This window comes from Martes martes, assembly GCF_963455335.1.
Source record: "Martes martes genome assembly, chromosome: 1".
NCBI classification, from domain to species: Eukaryota; Metazoa; Chordata; class Mammalia; order Carnivora; family Mustelidae; genus Martes; species Martes martes.
This window is the reverse complement of record NC_137888.1, coordinates 190747387-190761212: the sequence shown is the minus strand read 5'-3', so window position 1 is coordinate 190761212 and position 13826 is coordinate 190747387. Positions and strand designations below refer to the sequence as shown.

General features: G+C 46.0%; 1 protein-coding gene across 4 annotated transcripts in view; it reads left to right on the top strand.

The window, feature by feature from the left end:
- Positions 1-13826, top strand: part of ABHD6 (abhydrolase domain containing 6, acylglycerol lipase) — an 81667-nt gene that overhangs the window by 31419 nt on the left and 36422 nt on the right. For 3 of the 4 annotated variants that reach the window (XM_080800057.1, XM_080800056.1, XM_080800058.1), the window contains exon 2: positions 8218-8281. The exons of the other annotated variant lie outside the window; for it this stretch is intronic. The gene's annotated coding sequence lies outside the window, so the exon portion shown is untranslated. The remainder of the gene's footprint in view (positions 1-8217; positions 8282-13826) is intronic. 4 annotated transcript variants of the gene reach the window in all.

The window sequence follows — 13826 nt, the reverse complement described above, 5'->3', positions numbered from 1 at the left end:
GTGAGTGTTTTTCCCTAGTATGCTAGTAAGCGGCTCAGAGTAGAAATCACCTTCCCTGTGTCATATTCTTTAGCAACTCCTGGTTATTTTAGTGATTAGATCAGTTTTTTACAGTGATGAGTATTCAAAAGTAAAGGACCAGGAATGTCTCCTTCAAAACTAAGTGTTTGGAATATGCGGGGAGGCCAGCTCTGCAGGTTGAAAAAAAAATTTTTTTTAATGTCTCCTAATGTGACTATTAAGATAAGTTAGGATCTCATTTGATAATTTTAAGACTGTTAAGGTATTCTAAGGCACACATTTTTGTAAATTTTCATTTTTCCATGGCATTTAGCAGGCTATGGGACTTTATTTCTGTGACCCTGCAGGGACACAAATATTTTTCATGCTATTAATATGGTGGCCATCAAATTCAAATTCAGTGAAATTTAAAATTCTCTTCTTAAGTCACACGGGCCATATTTCAAGTGGTCGATAGCCATGAGTGGCCAGTGGCTACTGTATTAGGGAGAGTAGATAGGGAACATTTCCATCTTCCCAGAAGGCTTTATGGGAAGGCACCATTTAGATCAATAAGGCCATGGACAAACTGCATGATTACAGGGTTAAGTTCCATTCTTTCTAGCAAGTCATCTGGAGGCCAAGAAATGGAGTGTGCTGAGGATGTCTCCTTGTCAAGGATAAGGATGTTACTTAAATCCCCTTCACCTCATTCTGGTTTTCTGGTTCACTGGCTTTTAACACTGCCACATTCGGAGGATGGGGGAGATGGAAGCAAATACAATGTCTTCTGGCAATGCTTCTCCATCTTGGCTGAATGTTAGAACCGCCTAGGGAATTTTTTTTAAAAATACACCTGGGGGCGCCTGGGTGGCTCAGTGGGTTAAAGCCTCTGCCTTCAGCTCAGGTCATGCTCCCAGGGTCCTGGGATCAAGTCCCACATCGGGCTCTCTGCTCAGCAGCGAGCCTGCTTCCCTTCCTCTCTCTCTGCCTGCCTTTCTGCCTACCTGTGATCTCTGTCTGTCAAATTAAATAAAAAATCTTAAAAAAAAAAAATACACCTGTCCAGCCTCTGGCCCAGGCCCATTGAATCTGAATCTGTGGGACAGGTATCCTGGAATCTATATTTTTAAAACACTCCCGGGGGGATTCTGTGCAGCCAGTGTTGAGAACAACTGCCTTCAAGACTGTGAACTTAGGGAAAAAAAAAAAATCCCTGAGGACTGGAAGATGTCATTTTAAGGCAGGTATGGTGAGTGGCTAAGAATGTTCCTCATTGATTTACTGTGGCAGTAAATGCAGCATTGGAGTTGAATGGTCTCACTTCTCCGGAAGGGCTCTCAACTGAGAGCAGCTTTGCCCCGCAGGTGCATTTGTCAATGTCTAGAGACACTTCTACTTGTCACAACTTAGGGGTAGCTTCGAATGGCTAGAGGCTCCCACATGCTGCTAAATATCCTCTTTGCATAGGACAGCCCCCCACAACAAAAGAGCTAGCCGGTCCATCGTGCCACAGTTGAGAAACCCCAATCTAGATGCAATTTTTGCAAACCCAAGTTGTCTCTGACCTTGGATATAGTTGTCTTCAAAGAAGATCAAGATATTCTCCTAAACTAGACCCTCAGAAACCCTTTTTGATCCATCTTCCAGGCTTTCCAAACCCAGAAGCCATGGAGGGGGTCACTGCCTGTATTCGGATGTGTTTGGGGCTGCACCAGGGAAACTGCTGTTGTAGGGGGACAGGGCAGCCTGTGAAAGCTGTGGGCAGAGGATCTCACACTGCAGCAGGTTGGGATCCTATTCTTTTGTTAAGTAATTATCCATAGTAACAGCAGCCTTTACCTTAGGCTGTTTTCCAGAGGCCGTGGCTCTGTGGCTGTTGGCATGCCTTGTGATATACTCAGGACAAGATTTAAGCCTTGTATTTGGTGAAATTTGGGACCGGAGCTAGGGGCCAGACTCTGGGAGTATAAAGTTAGCGACACAGACGTGCCCATAGACTCAAGTGTCCGAGAACCCCCGGCACGGTAGCGCTGTGAGGGGAGGGGGGAGGTGGAGGTGTGGCTGGGCTCCTTCCCTGGGTCTTGGAGGGCTGTTGAGATCTTCCCAGCTGTCTGGAGTGAGTACTTGCTATCTGCCAGTCACTGCTTTGAGCAGTCTCCATGCATCCTCTCATATTGTCCTTTTACCGAGGCCCTAAGAGGTGAAGTGACTTTGCCAAGGTCACACAGCAGGTCAGTAGCAGAGTAGAGATTTGAACCCAGGTTATAAAACTACAAAACTGAATCCTCAGAAGAGTATTTACAGACAGGGGCTTTGCTTCATGGCCAAGACTTGTGGAATGAGCTGGAACTCACCAGGCAGGCGGGAGAAAAGGCATGCCAGGGAGAAAAACACCATGTGTGCCAAAGGCTTGGAGGTGTGAAAGAGTATGACTGATCAGGGATGGTGGCTCATTCAAGGAAAGAGGTGGGAGGGGGGTGATAGAAGAGGATAATGCTTGAGAGACAGGCAGGTATTAAATCCTATCCTACGTAGCCTTGTAAATCATGCTGAGGGCCACTGTGAGCCACTGGTGGATTGGAGGCAGAGAAGAGCTGTGTGATGTTGGACAGCTTGCTTAACTTCTCTGGGTCGCAACCACCCATCTGGAGAAGGCCTCTAGAACTCAGCGCTCTGATGAGGAATGTTCATTTTGTTGGTGACCATCATGAATAAAGTGAAGGAATGGCCTGCGATGGCACTAGTGGACAGCCCTGTTGATTCATGACCTCCTAGCTTCTCATTTGGTATTGACTAAGTGCCCTCCAAGGGCAAGGCACGGTGTGTCCGGAAGTGCTGTGGCAGGTGCAGAGATGTAGTGAGACTCATCTTGGAGACTTGCAGCCTAGTGGACGGTACAGCTGGTGTTCTCACAGGTCCTGTGCTTAAAGGCACAGATCACGAGGGCCACGAGAGAGAAGCATCCCTATAAAATACCTGAGGCATGGAGGTTACTAATGACTGGGGTTGTGGTGGTGGTGGTTGAGGGAAGGTACATTGAGGGAGATAACTCCTAGCTCTGCCAGAAAGACTTGTAAAGGAGAAGATAGGGGTAGGTCAAGGATATCTTCCCAGGAGAGAGAATGGGGGAAATGGAGAGAAATAAAAAGCCAGTTCACAGTCCCCAGAGGGTCAGACTATCAACATCTCTGGTATCTGATTCCCCACAGTTTCCAGGTCACAGAGGGGAAGCAGAAGTCATCATCAGAGGAAGATGTTCAGTAATGAGCTTGCCACTCAAATACTGAGGTCCCACGCCATCATCTCTCCCTCTGTTTTCAACCCTGGTATTTAGCCTGGCTCCAGGAGCACCCAGGTCTTGGTCATCTGTCTCTCCCAGCTCCTAGGATGTTCTGCAAATCCGTACAGGACAAGGAGTGGGAAGTGAAATTGGAACTCTTGTGAAAGAGGAAGGATTTCATGAAATCAAAGCAAGTGATGTTGGAGAACTGCTTGAATGACATGTCAAGGCAGTAATAGATGAGGGTCTGGCAACATGAGACCTGATGAAGAGAAGGGGGGAAACTGAACTCAAAAATCAGTTCTTTGAAAATCAAAGAATTAAGCCCTTGAGAGATCAATAAGGTATGTTTGCAAAAGCATCCTCTTTAGCACTGTGGTCACCAAATGCTAACCGGAAGGATTTATCATGCTCTAAGACAGTCCACGTGAGACTTATTCTTTAAGAATTAGCACAGGATTTCAGTTATGACCTCGTTTTCATTTTGTTCGATATTTACTCTTGCTTTTAAAATACATTTGGTTGGAGGGCCTGGGTGGCTCAGTTGTTAAGCCTCTGCCTTTGGCTCAGGTCGTGATCTCGGGGTCCTGGGATAGAGTCCTGCATGGAGCCCTGCAATGAACCCCACATCTGACTCCCTGCTCAGCGGGAAACCTGCTTCTCCCTCTTCCACTCCCCCTGCTTGTGTTCTCTCTCTCTGTCTTCTTTCTCTGTCAAATAAAATCTTAAAAAAAAAATACATTTGATTTTTTTGTTTTGTTTTTTATTTGGATTAAGTTATAAACTGAGCTTTGTTTTTTGTTTTTTGTTTTGTTTGTTTGTTTTCTTCTTAACTGTGAACTTCCCCATGTGGCTTCACTGCTGGTCCCTTTTTGGGATGCTAATTCTCCGGGGCCACAGAGATCTCCTATGGGAGGAGATTCTGCTAGAAAGAAGGTGGGGACCAGCTCACAAAGGGCCCTGAACGCTGAGCCTCTGCTGGAAGCCAGAAATCTTGTCCTGATAAAAACCCTCCAGGCTCTTAATAACAGGGCTCCCTTCTGTCTAACCCAGACTTTGTTCCTGCAGGTAGAAAATGCTACGGACCAACTTCACCTCCTTTAGAAATGACAAAACCCTCTTTAATCTCCTTGCTTTTCCTTTTATTTCGAACTACACAGATTGAGCAATGGGAGACTGTGTTTTGGGTGCTGAGGTTCTATTTTAGGCCTTGTGCCACTGCGTACCCATAGAGAGGGCTATTTTAATTCCTTTCAGTCATGTGGAAAATAATCACTTAAGTGATGCTCTTTCTAGCACTTTACCTCTGAGAGGTGACCTCGGTGGATGACCGGGCTTGCAATCTGCAAAGAGCCAAGTGCTGGAATTAAAGCTGGTCCTGGGCTCCCTTAGACTGAAGACGCTGGGGTCTTCGGAGGTGAAAGGTCAAGTGACTTTGGGGCTTCTTTGATCCAGCAGGAGATTTGGCTCCTATTTCTGGAGGGTTTTCTTGTTTTCAACATGATTTCAAGCAGGCGGTTAGGTCAGACTCATCAGTCTAGATCTTGACCCCCCCACCCCCCACCCCAGGCCGATATTTTGAAGGTGCTCCGCTAGGTCAGGTCACATGTTGGGTATGTTATTGCCTTGTTTCTTGGCCAGTACAGTTTTTTAGAAGATCTGCTGCCGGATATATAAGCCACTTACCTTCCAGCTGAGCGCCTGATTCCGCTGCCTGCCTTTCTCCCCTCTCAGCCTGTGTCCTTTCTCCAGAGAATCAGGTAGCATGATTATCTGGTTCTCTAATTCCCTGCCCACAGGACCAGCCTGGTTAGGCTGAGTTTCCTTGCCCACAGAGCTGCCCCAGGGAGAAGGAAAGGAGAGGGGCTGTGGGCTTGGCTGGTTCTTAAGTAAGAACCCCCAGAGGGAACCAGTTGCTGGCACTTTGACACCAAGTAGGACCAAGGGCTCCTAGTACCTCTCCTAGAGCCACCAAGGACCTATGCATTTCCAGTTCATGCCAGAGTCTGGTTGCAGGATGGAAAGCCTTGTCTTCTTAGGGTGCTGGACTTTGACCTTTGAGGACTGAAGTTCGTGTCAAACTGACTTAACCTTTGGATAGTCACACAGGACAGGAGCCCTTCCTGGTCTTTGTTATCTTAGTAAGCAGCCTGGCTTTTTAGCTTGTGTAGAGGGAGAGAGATTTGCTGGCTAACAGCCTTCACATTTGTACTTCTTCCCTTATCATGTGAAACAATTAAGGTTTGGGCCATTTTAACTAACGCAGAGTACAGGACTGGCCGGGAGAACTCTGTGATGATGAAAATGATCTCTACGTCCACTGTCCAGTCTGGTAGCCACATGCGGCTCTTGAGCACATGAAATGTGGCTAATGCAGGGAGGAACTGAATTTTTCATTTTATTTTATTGATCAATTTAAAGTCAAAGGTGGATAGTGGCTGCTATATAGGACAATGCAGGGTAGACCATTCTGTTTGAGGACTTTATATTATACTTTGTAATAGAGAAAACGTTATATACATACATAGTAGCAACTCAAAAGATATAAAAGGGTATCAGTGACAAGTCTTCCTCATCTGTCTCTAGTCTCCCAATTTCCATTCCCAGTGGCAGCCAGTTTCTTATGTATCCATCCAGAAATATTTCACACATATAGAAACATTACATTTCTTTTTCTTTCTACCTCCCTGTCCTCTTTCACTCCTCTCTCCTTTAATGCAAGAGGTGTTATTCTGTCTACTCTCTAGGTTCCTGGGGCTTTATTTGTTTGTTTGTTTGTTTGTTTTAGAGGCAGGGAGCAGTAGAGGGAGAGAGAGAATCTTTTTTTTTTTTTTTTAAGATTTTATTTATTTGACAGATCACAAGTAGGCAGAGGCAGGCAGAGAGAGAGGAAGGGAAGCAGGCTCCCCGCTGAGCAGAGAGCCCGACGTGGGGCTCAATCCCAGGACCCTGGGACCATGACCTGAGCCGAAGGCAGAGGCTTTAACCCACTGAGCCACCCAGGCGCCCAGAGAGAGAGAATCTTAAGCAGCCTCCATACCCACACAAAGCCAGCAGTGGAGCCCAGTCTCATGACCTTGAGATCATGACCTGAGCTTAAATCAAGAGTTGGACACTCAACTGACTAAGCCACCCATGTGCCCTTGTTCTTTGGTTTTTTGAGTTAACAATGATCCTTGGAGGTCATTATTTTAATGGCTCACATTTAATTTTACTTGTATTTAACGGCTATACCTAATACACCTTTACAAAGTTATACCATCATTTACTTAACAGGCCCCTCCCTTAGAAGTGGGCATATGCATTAATTCCAGTCTTTGGCCATGACAGATACCTGCTGGAATAACTAACTTGCACAAGTGGGATTTCACACATTAGGTATAAAACACAGACTCTGAGAAGTGAGATGATCAGGTCGAAGGAATGGTTTACATTGCCTTGGATTTTTTTTTTTTTAAAGATTTATTTATTTATTTATTTATTTGACAGACAGAGATTACAAGTAGGCAGAGAGGCAGGCAGAGAGAGAGAGGAGGAAGCAGGTTCCCTGCTGAGCAGAGAGCCCGATGCGGGGCTCAATCCCAGGACCCTGAGATCATGACCTGAGCCGAAGGCAGAGGCTTAACCCACTGAGCCACCCAGGCGCCCCAACATTGCCTTGGATTTTTACCGGATCGCCATGCATAGAGTGTGTTGATGAGAATAGAAGTTGGTCCTACGGAAGAGTGCCTGTTCCCCTCAGCCTCGGCAATGGTCTGTTGGTGAACTTTTTGTTCGTTGCCAGTGTGATAAATCAAGCCATTACCTTGTAGGTTTAGCATTTCTCTTATTATAAATGAAATCGAGGGTCTTTTTGTATGTTCAGGAGTCTTTTCCTTTCTGGTAAATTGGCTGCTCAGATCATTTGTCCCTTTTTCTGTTGGATTTTTTGTTGTTTTAATTGATACATAGGAGGAACCTTCTTTACATTCAGGAAATTAGTCTGTTGCCTCTGGTTTATATTGACAAATCTTGATCTTGTTCAGGGTCTCTCTTTCCCTGTGGCATTTGAAAGCATTTCATGCGGTGAACATATTAATCTTCTTGTTATGGCCTCTGTGTCTTATATCTGACTTAGACATTCCCCGTGGAGGCATTTTCAAACAGGTCTCGTGTTTTCTTCTAGAACCTCCATGGTTCCATGGTTCCTCACTGACTCCCCTGAGGTAGTTCAGGGGTTTTGTGGATTTACCTTCCCTTGCCCGGCTCCTCATTCTCTTGCTGTGGTGCCTTTGCCATTGGCTTTCTGTCCAGCCCAGTTTTGAGCTGTGGGGTGCCCTCTCACTAACCACTCTGGGGAAACCTGATCCTCATTTGTCCACTGGTTGCTACCTTCTTCTCTCCTTCCTTTCTCCTTTTAAAAATTTTTTTCTTAAATTTTTAAGTAATCTCTACACCCAACATGGGGCTCAAACTCACAACCCTGAGATCAAGAGTTGCATGCCCTACCCACTGAGCCAGCCAGGCACCCCTTCTCATTCCTTTCTGAGTACAACTTTGAGGTAAACCCTAATCCTGAGTGGAGAAGGCGAGAGTCAATCTTTATTTGCATCCCCCCACCCCATTACCTTTCTCCCACTGCCTCCCAGGAATCACCAGGTCAGTCCCTGCTCTGTCCTCTCACTGCTGATCTCCTTGACTTGACACTTGACTTACTGTGTGCCTTCCTCACCCGGTCTCATTATCTGACACACCCTGCCCTTTGTGCCGGTTGCTTAATTGGGGTAGGTCACTGGAACCAGAGGTGGGCTATAAAGCTGTGGGATATTTGTACTCTGCCTGTGCCGAGGAGGAGAGCGCTCCACCTCGCTCTCCGCATTCTGTGGCTGTTAGCACTTCATTCATGTGCTCTAATATGATTTAATGCTTTGTCATTTTCTTTCCTGTGATTCCAGAATCTCATTTTCGCTTCTGCCAGAGCCAGTAGCAGTTGGGAAAGAAGGCTGTGTTCTTTGAAGAGTGAGTATGGATTTTTAACACTGTCGATTACCAAAAAAAAAAAAAAAAAAAAAAAAAAAAGGCAGCCTTTAATGAGCTTTGGGTCCCCTCTGTAATCTTCCTCAAAACCCCTCCCAAGCCAACTTGTGGTGGGTGATTTCTCTGGTTCAGTAGGTCTGGTGGGGAGGGGTTTGGGCCCCTGAAGGGCAGAGATGTGCCCACTATGGACAGTTCTCAAAGACTGTGCCAGGAGCAGGGCTCTGATCTTCAAGGGAGTCTGGAAGATCTGAGCCTCTGCGAGGGAATTGGGGTGCTTTCCTGGGGAGTGTGTTGCTTGAATTAGCCCCGAAGGTGGAGAGTTCATTTAGTAGTGAGGACATGGGGGTGCTCCCCATGAAGGGAACAGCCAGAGGAAAGAGCAGGACGCTGTGCGGGGCTGGATTGGGGACAGGAGCTGGTCACTTGGGATGCATGCAGAGATGTGGGAGTTGGTCCAGGAAGTTGGGTTGGGATCGTATGGAGTGCTTTGAGTTCACATTCGACCAGGCAGCCTAGTGTATGGTGGGAGGTGTGATGATTCCCCTGGCAACTAGTGTTAGGGATGAGACAGAAGGGGAGCAAGAAGAAATGAGGATCTGGACCCAGGGCGGCGGCTGAGGGAGCTGTGGTCTGACTCACACCTGCTGGAGTTTGTCTTCCTCTTCGGCATTGCTAGGATGTGTTGGACAACATCAGCCTCAGGAATTGGTGGCAGGAGGCTTTCAGAGGTATAAACCCCCCCAAAGCTACGTTCCTCTTCCTGTGTGGCTCTGCCATGCTCTTAAAATGTGACAGGTATGACTGAAGAACTGAACTCTGAATTTTATTTAGTTAAATTTAAATAGTCAGGTGTTGAACGCCGTAGTCTGTCTAGACTCCCACAAGTTGGCTCTAGTGCTGGCGCCTCTCCAGCTCTGCGTAACAGGAGTGGGAAGAGTGAAGGATGTATCAGAGTCTGGGAGGCTAGATCAACTGGGGAGACTGTTGGCAGAAATGAATGAGAAGGGGGAGAGATGTGTCTGGGACATGGTGAGACTATTGGGTCATGCAGGTGCTCAGGCAGGCTTTTAGAAAAGTCTGGAAGGGGCTTTCTGGCCAGGCATGTTGAGTTTTGAATTTCCTGAAGGAGGGAATGTAGGAGGATGTAGGGATGGAGAGCTCTCCAAGGAAGACTGTGAGGAGAGCATTTTGGGAGTATCAGACGACAGGATGAGGAGAGCATGATGGGAAAAACGGGAGAGGAGAACATCATGGGAATATTAAGGGGGAGAGAGAGGAGAGAGTCTCAGGCCAGGTGTGCTCATTTCAACAGCAGCGCAGTCCGGGGCACCTGGCTGGCTCAGTCAGTAGAGAGTGTTAACTTCTTGATCTCGGGGTCATGGTTCAAGCTCCACGTTGGGCATGGAGCCTACTTTTAAAAAATTAATTAATGGTTAAGCAATAGTAGGGCTGTGAGAACTGCAAAGCACAGAAGATGAATGGACTCAGCCAGACTGAGAGGGGGACAGTAAGACAAGGTGGGCATAGAGTTGGGCACCTCATGGCAGGAATCCTAGGGGCCATGCCATGCTTTCAGTGATGAGTGGGCAAGCTTAACTGCTTATTTGGAAATTTCAGTGTGATTTTCCTCCATGTTGGAGATGATATATATGACAAGAAGTTAGAACTTCCCATTTCTTGGGGCGCCCGGCTTACTCAGAAGAGCATGTGACTCTTAATCGTGGGGTCATGAGTTCAAGCCCCACGTTGGGTGTAGAGATTACTTTAGGAAAAAAAAAAGCTTCCCATTTCTTGAATTATTGTTTCATCAAGTCCTGGGGCCTCCATCTAAGAGAATCTTAACCATCTTAGTATTTTTTCTAGTTGTTGATCATTAGTGATAGTTTTGAGGGATTGGTTTACCTTGACAAGAACCTAGTTTCAAAAAGCAGTGTTGGGTGGTCGAAACAATATTTCAGGGCTTGGATATTACACTCAGATTTTAGGAACTTAACATTTTCCTTGTGGAAAACATCGTAGGAAGAATTTTCGGCATCTAGTAGTTACTCCATAAATGGAGGTTGTGGCTCTCGCCTCGTTGGCTGTGGTGGTGGTGGTCCTGGTTATTAGCATTGCTATCATTGTTACAGTAATCATTATTTTGAAGAGACCAGGGCTTCAGTCTATCAGATATGATGGTGTAGGGGTAAGATATCTAGGGAAGGGCAAGATTCTTTGAAGATGCTTCCCATCTGTTTTTTTCTTAGAATTTTGCATTATACCCTAAGATGAAAGTATTAGAACTCAGAGTTCTTGGTTTTCAAAATCAGGGAGTACATGGAAAGCCAGTCATGATACATTATGCCTTACTTTTCACCCCAGACTAGGCATTTGGAGGTGCAGTGTGTACGTGGATCCGCTAGTATGTCCTCTATCCAGTTAGTGTTCACCCCTGTGTTCAGAGACGCACAGCTTGAACGCTGACAGGAGGAAGCCAGGGGGCAGGCTCCAGTCTGGGATGTGAGAGTGTGTTACTCTCCCTGGTGTCCTAGCAGCCAGCTCTTTTCTTCCTAAAGTAGCTTCTCTTCACATTGTGCCACGAGGCCATGGACATCATTGTCATTAACCCTGGGATGTGGTGTTTTTATTTACAAAATATGTAAAAAGAGTACATTTTTTTACCGCCTTTTTCAGCCTTTTTTGATAATTCAGGCAATATGCATTGTCAAGCCACAGATAATTTGCCTGGTACTGTTTTAGGTTCTGGGAACATGCAGCAAGGAATAAGATTCTTGAGGGGGGCAAACCAGATCCTCCTCTTTAATTGCCTGGCGTAATTTCAGAAACATTTTAAGTCTTCAGAATAGGAAAAGACTGAACAGGTAATTTGGATGAGCATTCTTATTTAATAGTTGAGGAAACCAAGCCCTTGCAGCTGGTATATAGAAGAGCCTGGTAGGAGAGAACCCGCTGGAATGTTCCAGCCCCAGCCTGGTTGGGTCCCTCCCTCATGTGAATCTGCCCAAGTGGCAGCCATTCCTGTATCTCCATTATGATTGTCACAAGACCCATATATCACATTTTTCTTAAAATTGACCCTTTTTAACTTAGTTTTCAAAGTTAATTTGCGTCCCCACCATAAATTAAAAATATCTCTCCACTTGCTAGATGGGATGCTACCCCATTCATGAATGGCTTAATAAAGACAATTGGATCTTCAAAAAAGAAAGGAAGGAAGGAAGAAAGAAACCCTAAAAATCAAAACAAAGAAACCATGTTATTAAGTAGTTAGGCGCTGTTGCTTGCGGGAGGGGAAGGCTTGGAGAGGTTATCTAACAACACCATACTGAGAGTTCCGTTGACCTTGGCAGAACTGACAAAGAGCCCAAAGCCGACTTCTCAGTATGGATGTCGGTGTTATGTTACCTGGGTAATGCTGTGTAGCCCTGAGCATTATTTAGTACTCTCCTGCTCCCCGATGTCATCTTGCAGGCATCAGCTGTACGAACCCCATCCTTCGCTGGCTCCATTTCCCACCCCATAGCTGATTTTCCATCATGGGTGGTTCCAGGTTCACAAGGGGTTCCATTTTTCTGTCTCTAGCCTCTCCTTTGGGTACATAGAGTACCCTATAAACAAACCTCAGCAGGGTAGGAGAGCTGCCTTTTTAAAGGAAAGCTGGGGCAACTCCTTTTCAAAATGAAGAATGATGGGACACCTCAGTGGCTCAGTTGGTTAAGCGTCTGCTTTCAGCTCAGGTCATGATCCCAGGGTCGTGGGATCGAGCCCTACATTGGGCTCCCTGCTCCATGAGGAGCCTGCTTCTCCCTCTGCCCACTGCTCCCCCTGCTTGCATTCTCTCGCTCTCTCTGACAAATAAATAAATAAAATCTTCTTAAAAAGATATCTTTAAATAAATAAATAAATAACATGAGGGATGATGTAGAGGTAGGGATAGTCACCTACTCCTGACATGTACAGAACACTCAGGGGGTGCCTGGCTGGCTCAGCCAGGACAGCATGCACCTCTTGATCTCGGAGTTTTGAGTTTGAGCCCCACGTTGGATGTAGAGATTACTTAAAAAAATAAAATCTTAAAGAAAACAAAGGATGGGGTGCCTGGGTGGCGCAGTGGGTTAAAGCCTCTGCCTTCGGCTCAGGTCATGATCCCAGGGTCCTGGGATGGAGCCCTGCATCCGGCTCTCTGCTCAGCAGGGAGCCTGCTTCCCCCACCTCCCATCTCTGCCTGCCTCTCTGCCTACTTGTGATCTCTGTCTGTCAAATAAATAAATAAAATCTTTTAAAAAAAAAAAAAGGAAAACAAAGAAAGCATTAGTTTCTTCACTGGGGGCCAGTCTACATTTGACCTGGTCAGGGAAATTGTGCAGGCTTCTCCGTTATACGTCAAGCCTTGCTAAACCAGTCACGCTGTACAGCAGCTCCTCATCCAAGACTTCATTCTGCAATGAAATGGAAGGTGGCTTCAAAGAAAACCTTCCCCGGACTGACTGGGCCAGCCATAGCGGGTGTTGACAAAGCTGTGACATCTCTTTTTGACAGTCATACCTTCTGGGGCTGCCATCTCCAGTGTCAGGGCCTATGATGTCATGGCCTTGGGCATAAAATGTTCTCATTCCTCGTCCAAAGGAGCATCATGTAATTAACTTCCTGCAGCTCAGAAATCAGAATTTGTGGTAACCCTCAGCAGTTTTTTTTAAAAATTATTTTTATTAGCATATAATGTATTATTTGCCCCAGGGGTACAGGTCTGTGAATCATCAGTCTTAGGCAATTCACAGCACTCACCATAGCACATACCCTCCCCAGTGTCCATCATCCAGCCACCCCATCCATCCCTCCCCCTTCCCTCCAGCAACCCTCAGTTTGTTTCATGAGATTAAGAGTCTCTTATGGTTGGTCTCCCTCCCCTAACCCTCACCCTCAGCAGTTGTTTTTTTTTTTTTTTAAGATTTTATTTATTTATTTGACAGACAGAGATCACAAGTAGGCAGAGAGGCAGAGAGAAAGAGAGAGGGGAGGAACAGGCTCCCTGCTGAGCAGAGAGCCTAATGTGGGACTCCATCCCAGGACCCTGAGATCATGATCTGAGCTGAAGGCAGAGGCTTTAACCCACTGAGCCACCCAGGTGCCCCATGCTCAGCGGTTTTTAAGGACTTTGTGTAATGTGGAAAAGTCTTCTTAAAGCTGACAGGTCCTATTCTCATTGACTCTTTTGTGACCCACAGTGTTCAAACAGATTGGTTAAAATTCCCTTCATCCAGAAAGTAATTTGCTTACCCCTTGACCCTGAGGCCTTTCAGTATTGTAAATTGTATCTGGTGAGTTTTGTAATTACTGAAGGAAAAAGTACAGCATCATTGGGAATAGTTGGTTGTCCCTAAAACTAAGAGGATGGAGCCCATTTCGTAACTTTGCTTTTCACTAATTCATTTGTCCCATATTTGTGTCCTGTGCTCTTCTTGGCACTGAGAAAGAATGTGGACGATTGGCCCTACCTTCAAAGAGCTTTCTAGAAGATGAAATAGGC